Source organism: Helianthus annuus, chromosome 4 (assembly GCF_002127325.2).
Source record: "Helianthus annuus cultivar XRQ/B chromosome 4, HanXRQr2.0-SUNRISE, whole genome shotgun sequence".
Taxonomy (NCBI): Eukaryota; Viridiplantae; Streptophyta; class Magnoliopsida; order Asterales; family Asteraceae; genus Helianthus; species Helianthus annuus.
This window is the reverse complement of record NC_035436.2, coordinates 116210617-116232910: the sequence shown is the minus strand read 5'-3', so window position 1 is coordinate 116232910 and position 22294 is coordinate 116210617. Positions and strand designations below refer to the sequence as shown.

At 35.5% G+C, this 22294-nt stretch overlaps 4 long non-coding RNA genes across 5 annotated transcripts; 3 read left to right on the top strand and 1 right to left on the bottom strand.

The window, feature by feature from the left end:
• Positions 1-868: 868 nt before the first annotated feature.
• Positions 869-2670, top strand: LOC110916498. Its single transcript, XR_002579806.2, has 5 exons — positions 869-1139; positions 1228-1319; positions 1518-1593; positions 1684-1763; positions 1852-2670. It is a non-coding gene; the product is annotated as an uncharacterized LOC110916498 (long non-coding RNA).
• A 358-nt stretch (positions 2671-3028) lies between these two features.
• LOC110916499 lies at positions 3029-4443 on the top strand. The gene is made up of 6 exons (XR_002579807.2): positions 3029-3261; positions 3349-3532; positions 3620-3675; positions 3753-3797; positions 3994-4073; positions 4225-4443. It is a non-coding gene; the product is annotated as an uncharacterized LOC110916499 (long non-coding RNA).
• Positions 4444-14439: 9996 nt separating this feature from the next.
• Positions 14440-14771, top strand: LOC110917687. Its single transcript, XR_002580779.2, has 2 exons — positions 14440-14500; positions 14576-14771. It is a non-coding gene; the product is annotated as an uncharacterized LOC110917687 (long non-coding RNA).
• Positions 14772-18082: 3311 nt separating this feature from the next.
• LOC118491670 lies at positions 18083-19195 on the bottom strand. 2 transcript variants are annotated; one of them, XR_004891834.1, is made up of 4 exons: positions 19045-19195; positions 18854-18969; positions 18315-18592; positions 18083-18098 (listed from the first exon to the last, which is right to left on the bottom strand). It is a non-coding gene; the product is annotated as an uncharacterized LOC118491670 (long non-coding RNA). The 2 variants fall into 2 exon arrangements; XR_004891835.1 differs by having other exon boundaries at positions 18315-18570.
• Between the last annotated feature and the right edge of the window lie 3099 nt (positions 19196-22294).

The window sequence follows — 22294 nt, the reverse complement described above, 5'->3', positions numbered from 1 at the left end:
TATTTTTATAGAATAATAAAAATAATTTAGAACGCCATAAACCGGGATTTAAACGCTAGATAAAATACCCGGTATCCAGTTAAACACCTGATTTTAACCTACATGAATTTTTTATAAATCTCCACCAAATCTCTACATATCACTCCATATCTTTCAAAGATCACAAAAATATTTTGTCTAGATTTCTCAAAGATTTGATTTGATATTCTTGATTTCTTTTGATTTTCTTTAGATATTAGAAGATTTTATTTAGATTTTTTTTGCTTATAAATACCACCATATCTTCACTCACACTCAAATCTCTTCTCTCTCTCCTCCCTCCCAGCCGTCCCCATCTCTCTCTCTATCTCCAAATCTTCAAACCTTGTTCTTGAAGATTCAACATCATTTCTAGCCATATTCAAGTTAGTATGAAGATCTAAAGGGGTTTCCAAGGTGCATTCAAGTAAATTCAAGCTTCCTATCATCAAAATCTCATCCCACAACCTACTTGAATCTTGAAGGTATAACACTTAATCATACTTTTGATTCTTGGTGGTTCTTGATGATTAAAGTTTCTCTTGAATCTTGGGATTTTCACTAAACTTGAAATCTAAAAAGAAATGGGTCTTGAAACAAATAAGAAATGGTGGTGTATATATATATGTATAACCGTACATATCTATACTACTTTAATAAGCATATAGGAAGGGCAGAAATGGTCATTTGCCACTTTACAAGTCTTTAAAGCATATTGTATAACCAGCTAAAGCACAAATGTTGAAACTGCTAAAGCAACAAAAGTTTGGGCGGCCAAACAAATTTTGGGCGGCCAAATGTGGATTCAAATTTTGAATCCCTTTACTCATCCCAACACGCTTTAATCGCCAGATCTGTCTGTTCCTATTCTTTCTTAGAGAAACCTAAAACACAAACCCTCCATCTACTCTCACTCTCTCTTGCGATTCTATACCTAGAATAAACTCATCTCTGGATCCACTTTCAAGTCGACCCCAATCACCGATTTCCTCTGGTTATGCTAAAAACGTCTAGGGATTTGCAGATCTTGAAAAGAGAAGAGAAATATAAAGAGAACGTTGCGGGCTATGACCTCCGACGACGATAAAGCAGGTCATCACCTAAGTTCAGCACATAAGCAGGTATTGACGGTCCGATAATGCAGACAACAACAGATGTATGTTCTTCCATGGCTTTTAACATTTAAATCAGTTATTTTTGTCCATTTAGGGTTTGCTGTGTTAAGGGATGGCCAAAGAAGGGATTACATCATCATCCCAGCATCAGCAACTTTCTTTCTTTTCAAAACTGCAGCATACCAGGTAAAAGTTTGATTAATTGGGCTGCTTTTGTTAGTATTTTTATTGTAATTTGTTTACGGTCAGAAATTATTTTGATTATTTGTGATTGATGTGAGATTGTTTGGGTAGGGTTGGGGATTTAGGGTTTAGGATGTGAATTAGGGTTTGAACTGGTTTTATTCTGAGTTTAGAGCTAAAGTTGGTTTTTTGATATTGCAGGAGTATAATAAGACTAAACATCCACAACTTTTGTATGAAGCTAGGAGTACAATGTTCACTCTGAATGATATGATTTGTAATGTTTTATTTTCACTTGTAGGTGGTATACCTTCCATAAGGTCCGGTGTAGATGGAGAGGATAATGTTTTAATTATTGATTTGCTAGGACCGAGTCTTGAGGACCCGTTTGTGTATTGTGGGAGGAACTTCCATTTGAAAACAGTCTTGATGTTGGCTGATTAAATGGTAAGTTGTGTATATACCATATTTGAACATTGTACCTCTTTTATATGGATGTCACCTTCTAGGTGGATTTATGGTTTTTCACAATCAGGTGCTAAAAACGCTCTGCACCAGCCTGAGTGGGCCTGAACCAGCCTTGTGGTTCCTTTGTTTGACTTAAATCCACTCTATAGTCATCTCTCTTGCCAAATTTCATTAAAACCACACTAAAAAATATAGTACACTTAAAAAATATATATTAGATCTATCATCTGTATGATCAGTATTTTACCCAGAGCGATCAGGAGAAGCTGCTTGCTAGGTACTCTTTTATAACTAACTTGCATGGAATTTGTTTGATTGTCTGATTTTTCTGAATGCTATGGGGCTCTTTTTGTTTCTTTGTAAATATGGAGTATTTTTTAAGAACGGGTATCTGTAAGTTTGGAGCATCTTGTAAGTTTCACAATTCTAGACATACGGGTGGATCTTTGAGTGACGGTTTTACTTTTTTATTTGAAGTTATTGGTCTAAATGATTACCTGGTAGCTAATGTCGTTATTTTTTACCATGTTGAGGTTAGTCAAAACTGTTTTTTCTATAATTATTTTTAATTTTTGAATTAAGTGATATTAACACTTGTATTGTGGAGGTTAAAATTGATCTAAGTTACAGGGTCTATGATGCTGGTCTTTATGGCGGATTTATGTGTGGCCGGGGGGTAGCCCGGTATACCCCTCAATTTTTTCCGCGAAGTGCAATTTTATGTTAGGTAAAGATAAAAATGAAATGAAGTTTTGTGGTTGACGGAAACGAAAGTTTCCTATAGACTGCAGCGATGTTTTCCGATGGACTGCAGCAGCACTTGTTATTTATTGGAGAAGATGAAGTTATATGTTTATATTAATATATTTATATGGTCACGGGGAACATGAATGAAAATCAAACTGCAAAATCGAATTAATAAATTGGTCAAACTTGAATTATATTTATCCATGCAATATGGATTTGGGCTGGGTCGAAGTTGGGTATTATTTGAGTTCTTCTTTCAGTGTGAGGTGTGGTGGGTGACTTGGGTTTTGGGTTAGAAGATGACCCGACAGAAGAAGACGCTTGCGGTTGTCAATTTGGATAGTATTTATGTGAATTGCGTGCGTGTTTGATCCAATTGAAGATGACCCCACAGAAGAAGACGCTTGAGGTCGATAGTTTCTTAATTTTCTGTATTTTATTTCAATTAACTTTTTTTCTGGAATATAATTTTGTGAATTCTGTTTTTGAACCTGCAAGCGGGAATCCAGCCAATATAATTCAGTGCTTGAAACATGTGGACTTAAAGGATGTTGCAAGACCCGTTGCGTTTCTAGCCAAAATGACGGGTCATGGGCCACTGGTTGTACAACTCCTTGGCAAGGGTCTGCTGAATCCAAATTCAATGAGACGGTTACTTGATAATTCTTCACCAAGGGAAGTCAAACTGGATGTTCTAATGATAGTTTCAGATGTAGCTCGTATGCATAAGGTCTGTCACTCGGTCTTTATTGACTTGACTAAGTATGTTTTTGATATTGATTATTTATATATTATTAGGAATTTTAATCATACACAGGATTTTTATGAGCACATAAAGGGAGCAGACATCTTGGAACACTTGAAAGGCTTTCTTACACATGAAGATCCTAATATACGTGCTAAGTAGTGCAGTGCTCTAGGAAACATGTGCCGACATAACTCCTACTTCTATAGCTTGTTGTCTTTGACTAATACTCGGGCATTTTTTTCTTGGATTGTTGGTACTATCCTTTTGAATACCACAATTGCGTTTTAGTAGTCTTAACTTTCAATCGCACATGTGGTTAAAGCGTTTTGTGGTGGTGCAGAGCCTTCATTATTAATCTTGGGGATATGATGGAACGATGGACAAATTGTTGTTCAGGTAAGTTACTCTTTTTATGGTTGGAATTTTTCCCATTATAACACAAAATGAGCGTGTTCTGTATCTTTCTGTTGCAGATAACACTACGCCGAGTTATGCCAACTGGGAAAGAGCGATATTCTGTAATTACTTACTTATTAACCAATTACACTTACATCTGTTTTTGTGCTTTATTTAACCATTTTTTTTACATAAAAACCCACCCAATCTAAGGTTTTTCGTTTTGAAGTTATAGCATTTCATTCTATGGCTTGAAATAAACATGAGCTGGGCTATTGTTTTTTTCCAACTGTAAACAACTCACAATATGATATGCAGATGGCGTTGTTTTTGGATCCTAATCCTGATTGTATTGTTGAGTGTTTGAAAAGCTGCTGCAGCAACTCATCTCCTCCAAGGTATGTGTGTGCGCGCGCTACCATGAAAATGTGGCATTACTGAGTTACTGACCGCATCGTCATTTTATCTGTGCTTTAAAGCGGTAAACTTGAGTTCAATTCTTTGGTTAGTATGAAATTGTTGAAACATAAAGATCGGTTTGGTTTGTAGGTTTCCTCCAATACATAGTGGAGACCACCTGAGGGATCGTATCAATGCTGCCTATTCCTCTTCCTCATAGAATGTATTTGCAGTGGCTATCTTAAAAGTCTTGAGTTATTGTATAATCAAAGATATAACTTTATAAAAAATGTTTTATGTAGTGTGGATACAAGATTTTTTACTACCCCAATGATTTTAGTTCTAGGTGTAACTAAATGTTCATTTTTATGTTTATTTATATAGTGATATCTAGAAGACTTTTTATCATCATAAATTACCATCATTTTTAGAGATGGTCTTTACTCTTCCGTAATCAAAACCATATGAACAACAAGATTCCAATTATTCAAACGTAGATGCCAAGAGATCTTAGAGTGCATGGCATACGACTTTTGTTTGTTGATATAATTTCAGTACATTGAAGTGCTATGTTCGTATTCACAATGAAGTCATCTGGGTTTTGTTGAAACCATTGATATCATCTACAAAGAGATTATTAACATCTTTTAAAGATGAATGAAGACTGAAGTTCATATTTGAGGATATGCTGGTACTGCATTACTCGGAGCACTTTATAAATGAAATGCGTTCACAACTTGGTGCACTTGATCTTGGAGTTTGGATTAATCATTACGTAAAAAGTCACAATTTTTCGTTAACTGTTGAGTTTGGATTAATCACTACGTAAAAAGTCACATTCTTTCTACAACTTGGTGCACCAGATATGCGAATTCCATATCTTGTGAATTAGAATCAAACATGGTTAATTAAACTCTCTCAAGCTTGACTTTGTTTTGTTAACCTCTCTCAAGTTTGACTTTGGTTTGTTGGAATTAATCCGAAAATGATTCAGTTGGTATTGCTGCGAGTTTGTCCATGTGTGATTGAACATATGCAAACGGAAAATACAATTCATGTTTAAGATTAATACATTGATTTTTACCTTATTTTTCTAATTTTCTGGGACAAACAAGTAACAAATTCGACTAAACATATTCGGTTGTTTATTAGCGTTTCTCAAAAAAAAAATCAGTTGTTTCTTTTTAGGTGAGCCTTTCAATTCAGTTGTTTAGGTGAGCTTTTAAAACGGGCCTTCAATGTTTTCTAGAAACCACATGACAAAATCAATGCAAAGTTGTTTGTGCTTTTTGGAGTCTAACCCAGTGCGAGTATTATAACATCGTCATTTGTTCTAATTATGTCAATAAAATCTTTTTTTTAATCTTTCTAGAGTCCCTAAAGTTTCGTTATAATACTATGTAATTATTGAGTTATTAGGTCATCAATGAAAGTGTGTCTGGTTTATTAAATTTTTTAATCTTAAGGCATTGTGTAGTCGTCATAAAGCCCTTTGGGGGGCGTTATGCGACAAGTGACGAAACGCGTAAGAGAGGGGCTTTATGAGACTTTGTATTACAAGAGGGTGTAGTGGTAAGGGAGTTATATAACCCCTTCAATTATACATACATATGTTTGTATATATATATATGTGTGTGAGTGGGGGATAAAGGGCAATGCCGCTATCACTATAACGGGAGATGCAAAAACCCATCCCATAGCGCCCGCCGTAGTGGTGTTGGTGGCACTATCGGGGTGCCATATTCAAATTTGGTGTGATATACTGCCCCATTACACATAGACTAAGAAGAAGCGGGTCGAATGCTTTTTTGCTTAAAAAGAAACAGGTCGAATGCCTTTTTAGTTAAAAATAAGCGGGTCAAATGCTTTTTCGGTTAAAATGATACGGGTCGAATGCTTTTTCGATTAAAAAGAAATGGGTTGAATGCTTTTTCACTTAAAAAAACGTTCTTTCGCTTAAAAAGAAGCGGGTCAAATGCTTTTTCAAATGTATAAAATATGTAAGTTTTAGATTATTATTTAAATATATAACCTTTACCATACTACCTAACCAAGGATGGACCGATCGGTGATAAGAGCCATGTCTCGACTAGAGTCATGGGGACGTACGGATACACGGCTCCCGAGTATCTAGCCACCGGTATGCACATGGGGTTGTGTCAAAAAATCCAAAATTTATCTCTAATATTTTTTCGTGTTTTTCCCGTTATAGGTCATTTAACGTCTAAGAGTGATGTCTATAGCTTTGGGAAAATGGGCTGGTTGGGTCGATAGGTTTTGTGTGGACTTAAACATGCCTACTTACGTTGATTCAAGACACTTGTTCAACATATTTACCTTTTTAATAAATAATTACTCTTAGATATGATCAACACATATTCCCTAAACTAAATTTCCAAATAAAATAACTAAAAGAGGTTTTAGCATTAAAAGTATAAGTTGGACGGTTGTTGACGTTTTTCATTAAAATCAAGTTGTGAATATCCCATTTGGCATATCTTTTTGGATTGCTATACCGAATGTCGTACCAGTACTCTAAGGAGCCAAAACCACACAGGCGTACAATACAGTAAATTACGAAGTGATTGATGGACTAACTATAAACAACCTCCGTACATAGCCCAAAACTCACCAACCTAAGTGATATATGTCCCGCCGCATCGCGCGGGTAAATGACTAGTATATATATACATATATATGTGTGTATGAGTTTTGAGCTTGGTTGTTGTTAAATACTTGTTTAAGTGTTACATGTTCTTGAATGATGGTAAAAATGCAAGTATTTGGTGATCTATGTATGATATGTTAAATGTTCAAGTACATCAGCAAATAACATGAATAAATCTCATATTTGATGCATCTAAACCCATATAAAATGTTGATGCTATGTTAGTATGCTTTAGGCACTTGTACATGAAGATACATGTTGATTTAAAGCTCAAGAAATGGTAAAAAGGGGTTGTATGGCAAAAATGTTTTAGATCAGGTTATAAGTACTAAAAATGACCCTATTTGATGTATTATAATGACATGAAACTTTGACATAAGGTTGATAGCTTTACATGTGGTACATATAGCTTAAAAAGTGGTAAAATATGAGAAATTTGCATGATTTATATGCTTTGTTTAAGACCTGCACTATCATGAGTAAAACCATTATTTTAGTCAGTATATAACATGGGTTATGTTAAAATTTCAAGTTGTTTCGATTTGGGATGGTTCGGGTAACGTTAGATGCAAAACCATGCGGTAAAACGGTTAAAAATCGCCTTTTCGGAGGATTTTTATTAAACTGTTTTACATCAGTAACCAAACTGATATTTTTGATATAAAAACAAGTATTTTAACTTATATTAAGTTTACTTGGTGTTTGTTTAGTCATACGTGACTTCCGACGCCCAAAAATGTTACTGAAACGCTAAAATAAGTGTTTTTCGACATAACTATAATGGGTTGTTCATGGGTAAATTTTATGTGTCACAATGTGTTATGTAATATGTGTATGATGACATGATAATACTTGACAAGATTATGTGTTTTACGCTTAAGTACATATATACAAAAATAATCAAAAATAATAGCTTTTCGAGAAATCTCAAAGTTATGTGAAAATTCTAAGTATCGGAGAAACTTGGGTATTTTTGTGAATTTTGTTTATTAAATCTTTCTTTTTTAATTTGGGATGAATAAATAACTTGAGGCATTGTGTTAACATATAAAAACGCACCCAAGGTGAGTACATAGTTCCCCTATTTTACTGTTTTCAATTATTTTGGGGTGATTCATATGTATCAAAATGATTTAGATGTTTTAACGATGGTTTCAAAACGAGTAAGATGGTTTATACTAAACTAATAACGATTTCGATAATGTGAACGAATTTGTTGGTTGTAATTACATAACGAACGACATTCATTAATTTTGGCCGAACCGACCAGTATTAGGTTATGGTACCATAGGATCCGACAAATCCCGTTATCTGACCGCACCCATGGTTATGTGTGGGTTAGGTGGGTAACGACTGAATCTGATGAGTTGTTAAGTTACTCTTTGGAGGTTTGTTAATGCGAGAACGATTTGAACGATGAACGAGTCACAAAGGTTTGAATGTTATTAGGGTGACGACCAAAAGCAGTTTTCACAATTAAAACGAGAACGATTCGAACGAGTAAACGATTTGAACGAATGAACGATATAAATAAATAAATAAACGACGATCAATAATGAGAACAAGTTAAACAATGCCACACAACGATGTTTACGAAACTATATAAACCATACAAGTTTTATTACGAGAATGATTTACGATTTGGTTTACGAAGACAAATGTTTTGGGTTAAGATTCATGGCATCGAGGCCTATAAATTATAACCAATCTGTTTTGATTTGGTTACTCATTTTACGATACAAAAATTTTACAAAACAAGGTTTCTAATGTCGATTAACGAAGTTGTACGAGTTATTTCGACATGCAAACGAGCCATGAATCTGACACTCTCGCAAAACCTATGTACTCGCTAGCATTTCTTTGCTGACTTTGTTTTTACATATGTTTCAGGTGATGTTGCTTAATGTTGATTGTGAATATGATGCATGCTCACTTAGGACTGGACGAGGCCTTAGTGATTTAATAACGATGATAGACTATGTTTGACTTGCTTGTTTAACTTTAAGACAATGTTTAATATTTAATAAAACGAAACTCTTTGTATCCATGGTTTGAAACGATAATTCTGTTACAACACTCCCCGACGTTTCCGCCACGATTTGTTGTTTTACGTGGTCCCGGTGTGACACCAATGACATATAATTGATGAAAATACAATTATACAATTTATTCATATAAGACATGAAATCAAGAGGACAAGACCCGATGATACAACTCACAAAATACAAGATTTCATATACATATATATACATTTGGTGAAATATAGATATCTATACTACTTTAATAAACATATGTGAAGGACAAGATGGTAATTGAACAAGGTGTTGAAAAAACACTTAATGCACAATGTACAACTGTTAAGGCACAAGAAAACACAAACCCTTTTACCCTTTACAAGGGTATACATCTGCCGTCCAAATGTTTTACTTTCTCACACGGATCAACATCGGGACCGTCCATTTGACTTCACACGGATCACCATATGCTTTCTCTCTCAATGCTCACACATCTCACAAAACAACATCAGATCTTCTTCTCTCTCTCTTCTCTCTCTCTTCTCGGCGATCTAGGGTTTCATGAGATCTATCACCAGATCCGTTTGAATCTATCACCAGATCCGTTTGATGAGCAGATCTAGGGTTTCATGAGATCTATCACAAGCTTTATCTGGCAAGGGATCCACAGATTTGAACAAGGGATCCGTTTGATGTTCTGATGTTGTTGCAATGAGTGTTATATATCTTACCATGTTCTTTTGTGATTCTTACTTTTCTGGTGAAGCGGTTGACGGATGTTCGAACGACGAAATCTGAGGTTTACGAAGGATTTTTGCATGTGTTTTGTGATGAATCGACTCAGGTTAGGTTCTAAATGTTGATTTATCTTTAATCTTGATGTGGATTTGTTAGTAGATAGATGCGGTTATTTCAAATTATGTTGAAAGTTTTGTGATATTTGAATTTGTATTTTTGGTGATGATAGTTAGGTTAATTTCAGATATGACATAGTGAAAGGATAAATTGTTTTTGTAGTTTTGATTTTACTTTATTCTGTTATATTTTGATCTTTTCCTTCATTTTTGGGACTGATAAGTGTCATGGTTTTGTGAAAATCTGAGGTTTATGAAGGATTTTCGCATGTGTTTTGTGATGAATCGACTCAGGTTAGGTTCTAAATGTTGATTTATCTTTAATTTTGATGTGGATTTGTTAGTAGATGCGGTTATTTCAAATTAGGTTGAAAGTTTTGTGATGTTTGAATTTGTATTTTTGGTGATGATAGTTAGGTTAATTTCAGATATGACATAGTGAAAGGATAAATTGTTTTTGTAGTTTTGATTTTACTTTATTCTGTTATATTTTGATCTTTTCCTTCATTTTTGGGACTGATAAGTGTCATGGTTTTGTGAAAATCTGAGGTTTACGAAGGATTTTCGCATGTGTTTTGTGATGAATCGACTCAGGTTAGGTTCTAAATGTTGATTTATCTTTAATCTTGATGTGGATTTGTTAGTAGATGCGGTTATTTCCTACATCGGATGTTTTAGTTAGGATTTACCTTTTTAATTTTTTTTATGTTTACTTGTTTGTTTATATGTCACATGCAGATTAGTAAGACAAAGGTGTTTCTAAGGGCCGGACAGATGGCAGAGTTTGATGGTTGTCGGACTAAGGTCCTAAGTTATACGACCTAGATGGCTTGGATGTTTCCCAAGTGTTCTATGATGCATAAGCTGAGCCTGTGAGGCTATGATGCATAAGCTGAGCCTGTGAGGCTATGATGCATAAGCTGAGCCTGTCGACTCTATGATGCATAAGCTGAGCTTGTGTTCTTAATATGTCTGAACTGAAACTGTTAAGGCTATGATGCATAAGCTGAGCCTGTGAGGTTACATATGTGTTTCTTGTGCTTAAAACACTTGTACATCATGCTTTAAAGGTTGTTTAAGTTTAGTGGAAAATTACTCTTGTACATCATGCTTTAAAGCGGGGTTACATAACACAATAGACTGTGATGATGATTGTATTTTGAGGGTACATAGAAGATCCGAGTAGCATCTTGGCGGGGCAATATCCAGGTTGCATAGTTCTCACTTTGCAACCGTGTGTTGCAGCCATGGCTTTACCCGTACTTGTGTTCATCTCTCAATTACATGTCTGAGTCTTCCAGTTGTAAAAGTATTATCACAGATTCACAGATCTAAAAGTACATGTCTGAAAGACAGATGTTGATTTATCTTTAATCTTGATGTGGATTTGTTAGTAGATGCGGTTATTTCAAATTAGGTTGAAAGTTTTGTGATATTTGAATTTGTATTTTTGGTGATGATAGTTAGGTTAATTTCAGATATGACATAGTGAAAGGATAAATTGTTTTTGTAGTTTTGATTTTACTTTATTCTGTTATATTTTGATCTTTTCCTTCATTTTTGGGACTGATAAGTGTCATGGTTTTGTGAAAATCTGAGGTTTACGAAGGATTTTCGCATGTGTTTTGTGATGAATCGACTCAGGTTAGGTTCTAAATGTTGATTTATCTTTAAGGCTATGATGCATAAGCTGAGCCTGTGAGGTTACATATGTGTTTCTTGTGCTTAAAACACTTGTACATCATGCTTTAAAGGTTGTTTAAGTTTAGTGGAAAATTACTCTTGTACATCATGCTTTAAAGCGGGGTTACATAACACAATAGACTGTGATGATGATTGTATTTTGAGGGTACATAGAAGATCCGAGTAGCATCTTGGCGGGGCAATATCCAGGTTGCATAGTTCTCACTTTGCAACCGTGTGTTGCAGCCATGGCTTTACCCGTACTTGTGTTCATCTCTCAATTACATGTCTGAGTCTTCCAGTTGTAAAAGTATTATCACAGATTCACAGATCTAAAAGTACATGTCTGAAAGACAGCTTGCTTGCTGCAGTCTCTATAAAGTACTATACGATATATCACTTGGATGTTTCCCAAGTGTTCTATGATGCATAAGCTGAGCCTGTGAGGCTATGATGCATAATAGACTGTGATGATGATCCAGGACAAGATGGTAATTGAACATCCGTCAAGCTCTTCCTCACTGTGATGATGATCAATAGAGAAGATCTAATGTTGTTTTGTGAGATGTGTGAGCATTGAGAGAGAAAGCATATGGTGATCCGTGTGAAGTCAAATGGACGGTCCCGATGTTGATCCGTGTGAGAAAGTTAAACAACCTTTAAAGCATGATGTACATCATGCTTTAAAGGTTGTTTAAGTTTAGTGGAAAATTACTCTTGTACATCATGCTTTAAAGCGGGGTTACATAACACAATAGACTGTGATGATGATTGTATTTTGAGGGTACATAGAAGATCCGAGTAGCATCTTGGCGGGGCAATATCCAGGTTGCATAGTTCTCACTTTGCAACCGTGTGTTGCAGCCATGGCTTTACCCGTAGTTGTGTAAATCTCTCAATTTATCCATGTGAGAAAGTTAAACATTTGGACGGAAGATGTATAACCTTGTAAAGGGTAAAAGGGTTTGTGTTTTCTTGTGCCTTAACAGTTGTACATTGTGCATTAAGTGTTTTTTCAACACCTTGTTCAATTACCATCTTGTCCTTCACATATGTTTGACGGATGTTCGAAGGACGAAATCTGAGGTTTACGAAGGATTTTCGCATGTGTTTTATGATGAATCGACTCAGGTTAGGTTCTAAATGTTGATTTATCTTTAATCTTGATGTGGATTTGTTAGTAGATGCGGTTATTTCAAATTAGGTTGAAAGTTTTGTCATATTTGAATTTGTATTTTTGGTGATGATAGTTAGGTTAATTTCAGATATGACATAGTGAAAGGATAAATTGTTTTTGTAGTTTTGATTTTACTTTGTTCTGTTATATTTTGATCTTTTCCTTTAATTTTGGGACTGATAAGTGTCATGGTTTTGTGATAATTATGATATTTAGGTCATTTTTGGGGATGATAAGTGTTGTAGTTCAATGAAAATTATGATAGTTAGGTCAATTTTAGATATGGAATAGTGAAAAGATAGATTGTTATGTACTTTTGATTTTAGTTTGTTCTGTGGGATGTTTTGATATACTTTTTCATTTCCCAAGTGTTCTATGATGCATAAGCTGAGCCTGTGAGGCTATGATGCATAAGCTGAGCCTGTGAGGCTATGATGCATAAGCTGAGCCTGTCGACTCTATGATGCATAAGCTGAGCTTTGTTCTTAATATGTCTGAACTGAAACTGTTAAGGCTATGATGCATAAGCTGAGCCTGTGAGGTTACATATGTGTTTCTTGTGCTTAAAACACTTGTACATCATGCTTTAAAGGTTGTTTAAGTTTAGTGGAAAATTACTCTTGTACATCATGCTTTAAAGCGGGGTTACATAACACAATAGACTGTGATGATGATTGTATTTTGAGGGTACATAGAAGATCCGAGTAGCATCTTGGCGGGGCAATATCCAGGTTGCATAGTTCTCACTTTGCAACCGTGTGTTGCAGCCATGGCTTTACCCGTACTTGTGTTCATCTCTCAATTACATGTCTGAGTCTTTCAGTTGAGTGTAGTTGAGAGTTTGTAAAGTGTGAGTAGAGTGTAGATATCTCTGAATTATTTATAGAGACTGAAGCAAGCATGCTGTCTTTCAAGCATGGTGTCTTTCAAACAGTGTATGGAAGAGTGTTGATATATTATAGAGACTGCAGCAAGCAAGCTGTCTTTCACACAAAATTAAAGTGTTGCTTTTTCCTGAACTGAATTTAATTAGTTATACCTTTGGTTAACGACTGTCACGATCACTATTATTACAGAACAAGCTCACTCCGATCTTCTGGCAGCCGGAGAAAGTGTATCTGCTTGGAGAGTCTCGGAATCGGCTTTAGTGACGCTGAACGCTGCTTCATTAGAATAAAGGTTTTTATATTTGCAACTTGACAAAATGTGATTTATATTAAATTTATTTTAAGTTAATAGTGTACTGGTTATAACTAATATCAAATCTTTACTAATACTTGATTTCTTTTTATGATGGTTGACTTTGCGAGAACTAACGGAGCTTGTGTTCTTAATATGTCTGAACTGAAAGTGTTTGAGGCTATGATGCATAAGCTGAGTCTGTCAGGTTACATATTTGTTTCTTGTGCTTAAAACACGTGTACATCATGCTTTAAAGGTTGTTTAAGTTTAGTGGCAAATTACTCTTGTTGTGTACTCCGGATTTTGTGTTCTTAATCTGTCTGAACTGAAAGTGTTTGAGGCTGTGATGCGAAAGCTGAGCTTGTGTTCTTAATCTGTCTGAACTAAAAGTGTTGAGTCTATGATGCATAAGCTGAGCTTGTGTTCTTAATCTGTCTGAAGTAAAAGTGTTTTGAGTCTGTGATGCAAAAACTGAGCCTGTGTAATCTATCTGAACTGAAAGTGTTTGAGGCTGTGATGCAAAAGCTGAGCCTGTGCAAGGTTCGCTCGGTCCAACAACTCAAGCAAATGTTTTCTTTGCATTTTAGGGGGAACATGTGTGCTTCTCTCCCAGGGCATACAAAACATAGGTTATTGGCGGCAGCTCGCCATATTTAACATATAAAAAAACTTTATATGTTAAATTTGGCGGACTGCCGCCAATAACCTGTGTCTTGTATGCCCTGTGGAGAGAAGCACCCATCTTCCCCCTAAAAAACATAGAAAACATTTGCTTGAGTTGTTGGACCGAGCGAACCTTGCATAATGCGTCAAGGGAAACTATTGGTCGAGCGAGACATTTGTTCAGGTATCCTTATTTCATGATAAAATGATTATGAATAGCTGTGCATAAACTAATCGCAAGTTTGTTTGGTATATGCAGGGTAATAGGGAACAGAGGTTGAACCTGTGGTTTGACGCAACAAAGAACTTCCGTACTTACTCTATTCTATGACTACTGCAGTGACACCGGTCGGCTTGAATCGAGCCCAAATCAGTTTTCTGGATTTGAAATGATAGCCATTCAAGTTTATAATAAAAAGCAATCATGCTGTAGTGAACTACTTTTAAAAAAAAAACAGATGTATGTATGTATGCATGTTCTGATTATATATTAGAAACCACCTACATATTTCTGATGCTTGAATGGGAACGACTATTGGACCAACAAAAACAAGATAATTTCATATTTATGATGCTAGCTACCAATATGTATTCATAATTGATTATCTTGTATACACTTGTACGAAGTGTCATGCACAACAAAAGGTAAAGTTATTCTTTGTGTGCATTGCCACTCAAGTTCATTGTTTGGGTCAACTAACGGGTCAAAATAGGCTTTCGAACTCTAAAAATGGATCTTCGGAATCAGTTAGTTGTAGCAAGAAAATGGTTGGTTGGGTTATGTGGTTAACTTTACTAGATATGCCATCACTTCATCTGTTATAAAACACAATATTGACCCATCGGTTGGCAGGTTTCAAATCTTGACTTGACCTTTAGAGCATCTGTATTGGTAAATATCTGCCAACGTACAGTAAGTAATCAGACAGCGTTACCTTTTCAACACTTAACATTTTAATGTTGTTTTTGTAGTTATGTTTAATACAAGTATAAATAGTTGGACAAAGGAGTGTTGTTGTGTTGGTCCAAACCGACATGTTATAGGTTGTATTTTTTTTTAATAAAGATGGTAACTTTATTATATTCGGCAATGTATATGATTTGAATTACACTTTTTTTTAGATTATATTCGGCAATGTATATGATTTATAATCATTAACTTATGAGTTTTTAAGAGATTACAATTTAAATTACATAAGGTACTAATAGATCCTACTTGACCCGGATTACATCTCTAAACAATGAAACCCTAAAATCTTGAGCCATTTTTCTCTCTAAATTCACTTGCTACAATTTATCGCGCCATATTGAAATCGAAGAACAACAAACCTATAGGTGATAAACTAACGGTAAACGAGTATCCTATTGTAAATCGTCACTCCCGCCAAACCTATAGGTGATAAACTAACGGTAAACGAGTATTCTATTGTAAATCGTCACTCCCGCCACATCGCGCGGGTAAATGGCTAGTATATATATATATGTATATATATATATGGTAGGGATCCTAAGAGAAGTCCACCCTATATGAGAAACTTGAGAAGCATTCTGGACCACACATTTTTCTAAGCCCTTCGTAATATACACATATGTATAGTTTAAAATTGACTATATACATATATGTATATTGAGTTATACACATATGTATATAGTCAATTTTAAACTATACATATGTGTATATTACGAAAGGCTTAGAAAAATGTGTGGTCCAGAATGCTTCTCAAGTTTCTCAACTAGCCTATCACTTCTCACATGATCCTTATCCTCTATATATATATATATATATATATATATATATATATATATATATATATATATATATATATATATATATATATATATATATATATACTAGTCGTTTACCCGCGCGATGCGGCGGGAAACATATCACCTAGGTTGGTGAGCTTAGGGCTATGTACAGGGCGGTTCGGTTTTGACCCATAACCAAAACCAAATTCGCGATGCAACGGAAAAAACATATATTTTTTAGGGCTAGTAGGAAACCCGCGTAATGCGGCAACGGCAATATATAACGTGGTACTCGTTTTCTATTAGGTTAATAAGCTTGTCGTGATATATTGTATACTACGTCTGTTAGTTTTCTTATTCCTAGCGTCACTATTGCCTATCTATGTCATGAGCCTAACCTGTATGTCCATCAACCCGACTTGGATCTTCAGATTGCATGAAACTTTGAAAAACAAAATGTCATCAGCGAAACCTGCATGTCCATCAACCCGACTCAGATCTTCAGATTTAGATGAAACTTTGAAAAACAAAACGTGATGTATACAATAGACCAAAATTGACCATTGTATAATTTGGGTTAGACTTTTTTTAAACGAAATCTACAATTTTTTTTTGTGAATGGATCATGATTCTTATCGAATTTAGTAAATAGAATGGAATAAAATATGGAATTAGGCCTTATTTCCAATTAAGACGAAAGATTTAAAAAAAACATCACATGGATTATTGAATCAATTCATTCATTTATGGCTTATATGCTAGTCAGAAGCAAGGTAAATAGGAAAAACAAGAACCAATTCTCAGTTAAAAAAAAATAAACGGATTGGAACATTATATTGGGTTGTTTCTTTTCTTATATCGAACGTGTCACTAAATACAGCTAAAGGGAGGACACACGAATAAGAAAATTTCAGTAATAAGCATAGTAATTTAGAAAAAAAAAATCACAAACTAACTTATATTTTTACATACAATGAAATTCTAAATTATGAGTTGTGGTTTTATTGGGTTGGGTCTAAACTTATTGGGTTTGAACCGTGAAGGGTTGGCTCACTCGCGTAACAAGATGTGCAGGTTAAGTCGTAAATAAAGAGGTTATATGGTTAATTCACCAACTTGTTAGAATAGAGTAACTCATCAACTTGTCTATAAACATAGCCTACTTAAGTCATTTTATCACATCCAACTAACCAACCGGGCTACACAGGGCGTATCTCTATGTCTGAGTTACATGACTTGATACTTTTGAAATAAATGAAAGTTCCGTTAATATCAACCCACAGCCCCAGCCGAGTCTAAACTCTAAAGGGACACAAAGTCACATAGTGCATTTAAGCTAAGCTATAAAAATACATTGCTTAATTAAAATGAAAACTGAGATTTTATAACTCAATTTACTTTTTACACTATAGCAAATAAACCGAAAAAGTGAAATTAGTGAAACAGCTTAGGAAAGTAAAAAATATTATAAACCCACAAAATGGCATCGAATATCCAGGCAGCTCACCATATTTGCCGGTATGAATAGAATTGCAACACGAAAGTGAAAAGTCAAAACATATGTCAACTAAAAAGTCAAATTTCTGAATAATATTCTTCTGCAATAGATCCGGAGTTTCCAATTACCTAACCAACATCAAACTTGTGATTTTTCATAAGCTTCTTCTACACAACAAGAAAATCCACTTCAGGTATGTCAAATACCTATCCGACATCAATCTTGGTATGTCGGCGGCCCTCCTTGATGTTATAAGAAAATAAGCATGCCCCACGATTATGACAAATGTTGTTGCGGAAAATGCAATGGAGTCCATAACATCCAAGAGAATTCCCAAAATGTTAAATGGAAAAAAAGCACAAGCTGAGCTAGTTAGAATCCGAACCCGCTATAGAAGATCAATCAAACCTGCTTGTAGGCCAGCCTATCAATTTCATCATGTTTTGCTTGTAAGGTCTTTAGCGGCTCCCTCCTCGGGTCATCATCTGGTGTTAGCGCAAGGGGCATTTCCCTTCTGACCAGATCCACCACCTAACTGTTCAAAACAACAGTAATTTTTCAATGATATTAGTTGGGTCTGCATTCCATATAGGATGAATTATGGTTTGAAAAAAACAAATGAAGCTGCAGTTGCGTTTAAATAAAGATGTCTGCAATATTTCTAGTACTGTTAACAATGAATAAAAGTAAAAAAGAGAGGTATTTATACTTATTATACTGTTAACAAATACATCAAAAGAAAACTTCATACCTCCTCAATATGATCCCATCATCAAAACTTGGCCTCGGATCTGTTTCTAACATCATTTAACTATATATGAAGGCGAGCAGTAACAATCAAGTTGTTATCGCCGGCTCAACAATGCTTCTGGCTTCTAAAAAAGCTTCGTGGCTTTTAGAAGACAATTTATCCAATGTAGCCATATGAATAACTCCAATTATAGCAACTAAAGGCACCACAACATGTGTCACAAGTGCTAATTGCCAAACTGCTGCGAATCCCACTCCTACAGATCTTGCAACCCCAGCCTAATAAGTATCAAAGTTATCGAATTTTAACCACATTGTAATTTGTTAGACATGTAATTAACGTATTTGGGATGTCCAGCTTAGATTTGTGGGTCGAATCCACAACCACATTAAGCTGAACGAAAGGTGTTCAGGTCGAGTTGGCGAGTTGGCCCACCTAACCTATTTATTTTTTGACTTTTAAAATATATATTTATGCTATAACTTAAAATGATTGGGTATATATTTATAAGATGTTACCAACTATGAACAAAAAGCAACCTCATTGAGTGTCTTTTCTCAAGCTTTAAATATCGTATCAGCAAATCGATTTTTTAAAACAGCAGCCTGGTACGACTTCCCAGGCGAAAACTGACCAGAATTTGGAGCACTATCTCCTATATTACGCAAATGAACGGCGGTTAGCAAAAACCATATGAACCAAAAATAATAATTTCACATATGATGCTCACCGTCATATTTCTGGCTATCAGATTCAACAGAGTTCGGTTTCTGCTGAGACATATGTTCCACTTGGTCCAACCCGCTAACTGACTCTGAAAGTTATGCATAACAAACAACCATGAGTAACAAAGCAACATGTGAAACATTTAAATAATTTAAATGCATGGAAGTAAAACGCAATGGAAGCGAGTTGTGCTAGGGTTGTAAACGAACCGAACGTTCAGCGAACTGTTCGACGGGATGTTCATTTGTGTTAGCCTGTTTATTAAACAAACCAACACGAACAAGAAATTCCATTCATTAAGCTAAACGAACGAACATGAACATTTGTTTGTGTTCTTGTGTTTGTTTGCGCTCGATAAGTGTTCATGAACAGTTCATGAATATGTTCATATTATCGTTTACAGCCCTACAACACAATTTTTGGTCCATTTTGAAAACTTTGATATAGATAATTAATTTGTTCATCATGATTAAAATAAGCAATACTGTTAAAATAAACTAAGGGCGGTTTTCAACCTTATTTGAAATAAAACACAATTTTGTTGCAATTACAAATAGCACTAAAAAAGATAATATGCAGGCATGTTGTTCAAAACTTCCATTTTTTGCAATTACAAATAAGTAGATGTGAAATATTACAAGGTGGGGCATTTTTAGTATGGGAAGCGGGTCAGGTCAGATTGACCTGCACACACTTTTTGTCCATTTGGAAAATTTTGTTATTTGTGATTACAAAAAAAACAATATTAAAAAAATAAAGTATGGCAACTTTCAACCCGTTTAAGATAAAACACAACCTAAATTGACCAATTCATAAGTGATTGGGTTGCAAATCGACACCTTTAAGCACAAGTAACTGTAGAGTAAAGCACTATAAAGATAACATAATAACCAAGCATATTGTTTAAACCTTCCAGTTTTGTGGAGCAACTTTGTCCATGAACAGAACATGATTATCCCACTTGTCTGCTACAGCCACCAATAGCTTTCTAGTGAAGCTGCATTTAGATAAACAAAAAAAAAACAAAATCATTACTATTAGGTCAGCGAACTTTTAGAGCTAGAATCAAATTCCTCACCGCAAGATTAATTTACTGTAAACTAACTTTGGAGGGGCTGAAAGAACTTCTTCCTCTGAAATAACAAAATCAAACTTGTCATCGAAGTAATAAAAAACAGGTAATGTGAAGTGTACCAGTTAAATTACCAACTTCAGATGCCTTTTCATCTACTCTCATAAGTTCATCAGCTTCTTCAGCTGTCTCAGTTTTCACGGGAGGTCCACCAAAGCTCATGTGATTGGCCATCCCTTAACGCAGCAAACCCTAAATGGACAAAAATAACTGATGTTAAGTGTGAAAAGCGATGGAAGAACATACATTTGTTGTTGTCTGCGTTATCGGACCGTCAATACCTGTTTATGTGCTGAACTTAGGTGATGACCTGCTTGTTTTCGTCGTCTTAAAGAAGTTCATACATTCGTATACCAACTGAGCAAAAGCCCTAAATGAGACCACCTGCACAACATAGCAAAGAGAATATGATGGCAGATGCTCTAGATCTAACCCCGTGGTTCAGCGTTGTTGATGAATTTGAGAGAGAGAGAGAGAGAGAAAAGGAGGTTACCTTCATCGATCTGGTGAAATCCTCACGGATCTGGCGAGATCCGAGAGAGAGGCCTGACGAAGTCGCAAGCAATCGCCATAGAGAGAGAGAGCAGAGGATGAGAGGATGAGCGGCGGACCAAATGATAGAGAAGAGAAACCCTAGTTTGTGTGTCTGTGTTTAGTTTAGAGGAAAGGGTATAAGTGGAAAGTGAATTTTTCTGGTGCTTAAAAGACTTGTACATCATGCTTTAGGAGTGTTTTAAGGAAATTTCAATGACTTTAAGAAGTCCTTTGGATATGTATATTATATATAGTATAGATATATATATATATATATATATATATATATATATATATATATATATATATATATATAACAGTTTAACAAATCATACATCTAAAACACAGTTCAACGAACAACAAAGATGTGACACCCCAGGAAAACCAGTGAACGCTATAACTTACCTTGCTTCCTCAGTGAGTGCATACCAAATTTCGGGACGAAATTTCCAATTAGTTGGGGATAATGTGACAACTCGAATTTTAGACTTGCTTTGTGTAACGATATGTGTTTATGTGAACCTTATTTGATTAAATGAATGTTACGGTTAAATGTTTAAATGTTGCGTTATTGGATCACACAACACTACACCCGAACCATAAATCAATTGGGCTTTACTATTGTTTGCAAACCCACTCGGTCCATGTAAGGGACTCGAGATCACAAGCCGGCCCAAGTGAGGTCTCGGCACACAACACTACACCCGAACCATAAATCAATTGGGCTTTACTATTGTTTGCAAACCCACTCGGTCCATGTAAGGGACTCGAGATCACAAGCCGGCCCAAGTGAGGTCTCGGCCCACCCTCACCTCACACGTATATGTTCATACACACATCTTAGGGTTTTAGTTTTACAATCTTTGCAACACACACACAAACTCTCTCTCCCTCTCATTGCTTGGAACCCGACGGCACAAGAATTCTATTCGGATCACCCTCGTTTCTTCTTCAATCCGGTTAGTGATTATGTATTGATTGATTGTGTGTTATGATTATATGTTGATGATTGCTTGATACCGAAACTTGTTGTGTATGATATTATTAGATTGGGTCGATGATAGATAATGTTCATGTAATTGGCTTGCTCATGAAATCGGATATATGTGTTTTGCATGATGTTAATCGGCTCATGTGTATAGTCAAGGGTCACAAGAAATCGGATGGTATGATATAAGTTAAATGGTAATCGGAATGCTTGTAATCAGTCGATGTGCTAGACGATTCGGATTAAATGTTATGATATATGTTCATGCGAATTGTTAAGAATTGTTCATATGATTGTTAGGGTTCATGAGAGTTCTTGATAAAATACCTTGTTTGATCGATATCATGCTAAACGAATTGTTAGAAATCTGTTGATTGAGTTGAGTATAATTGGAAACTATTATGTGATTGTAACCGATCTGCATGAAATCAGGAAAACCAGTTACATACAAACGACACACGGTTGCGACTCAGATTGCGAGTCGAAACCTCGTGGTCACGACTCGAAACCACAACAGCACAAGCCGAGACCATGGTTGCGAGTCCCGTTGCGACTCGTAACCGGACCATGACGAACCGAGATCTCCATTGCGACTCGTAA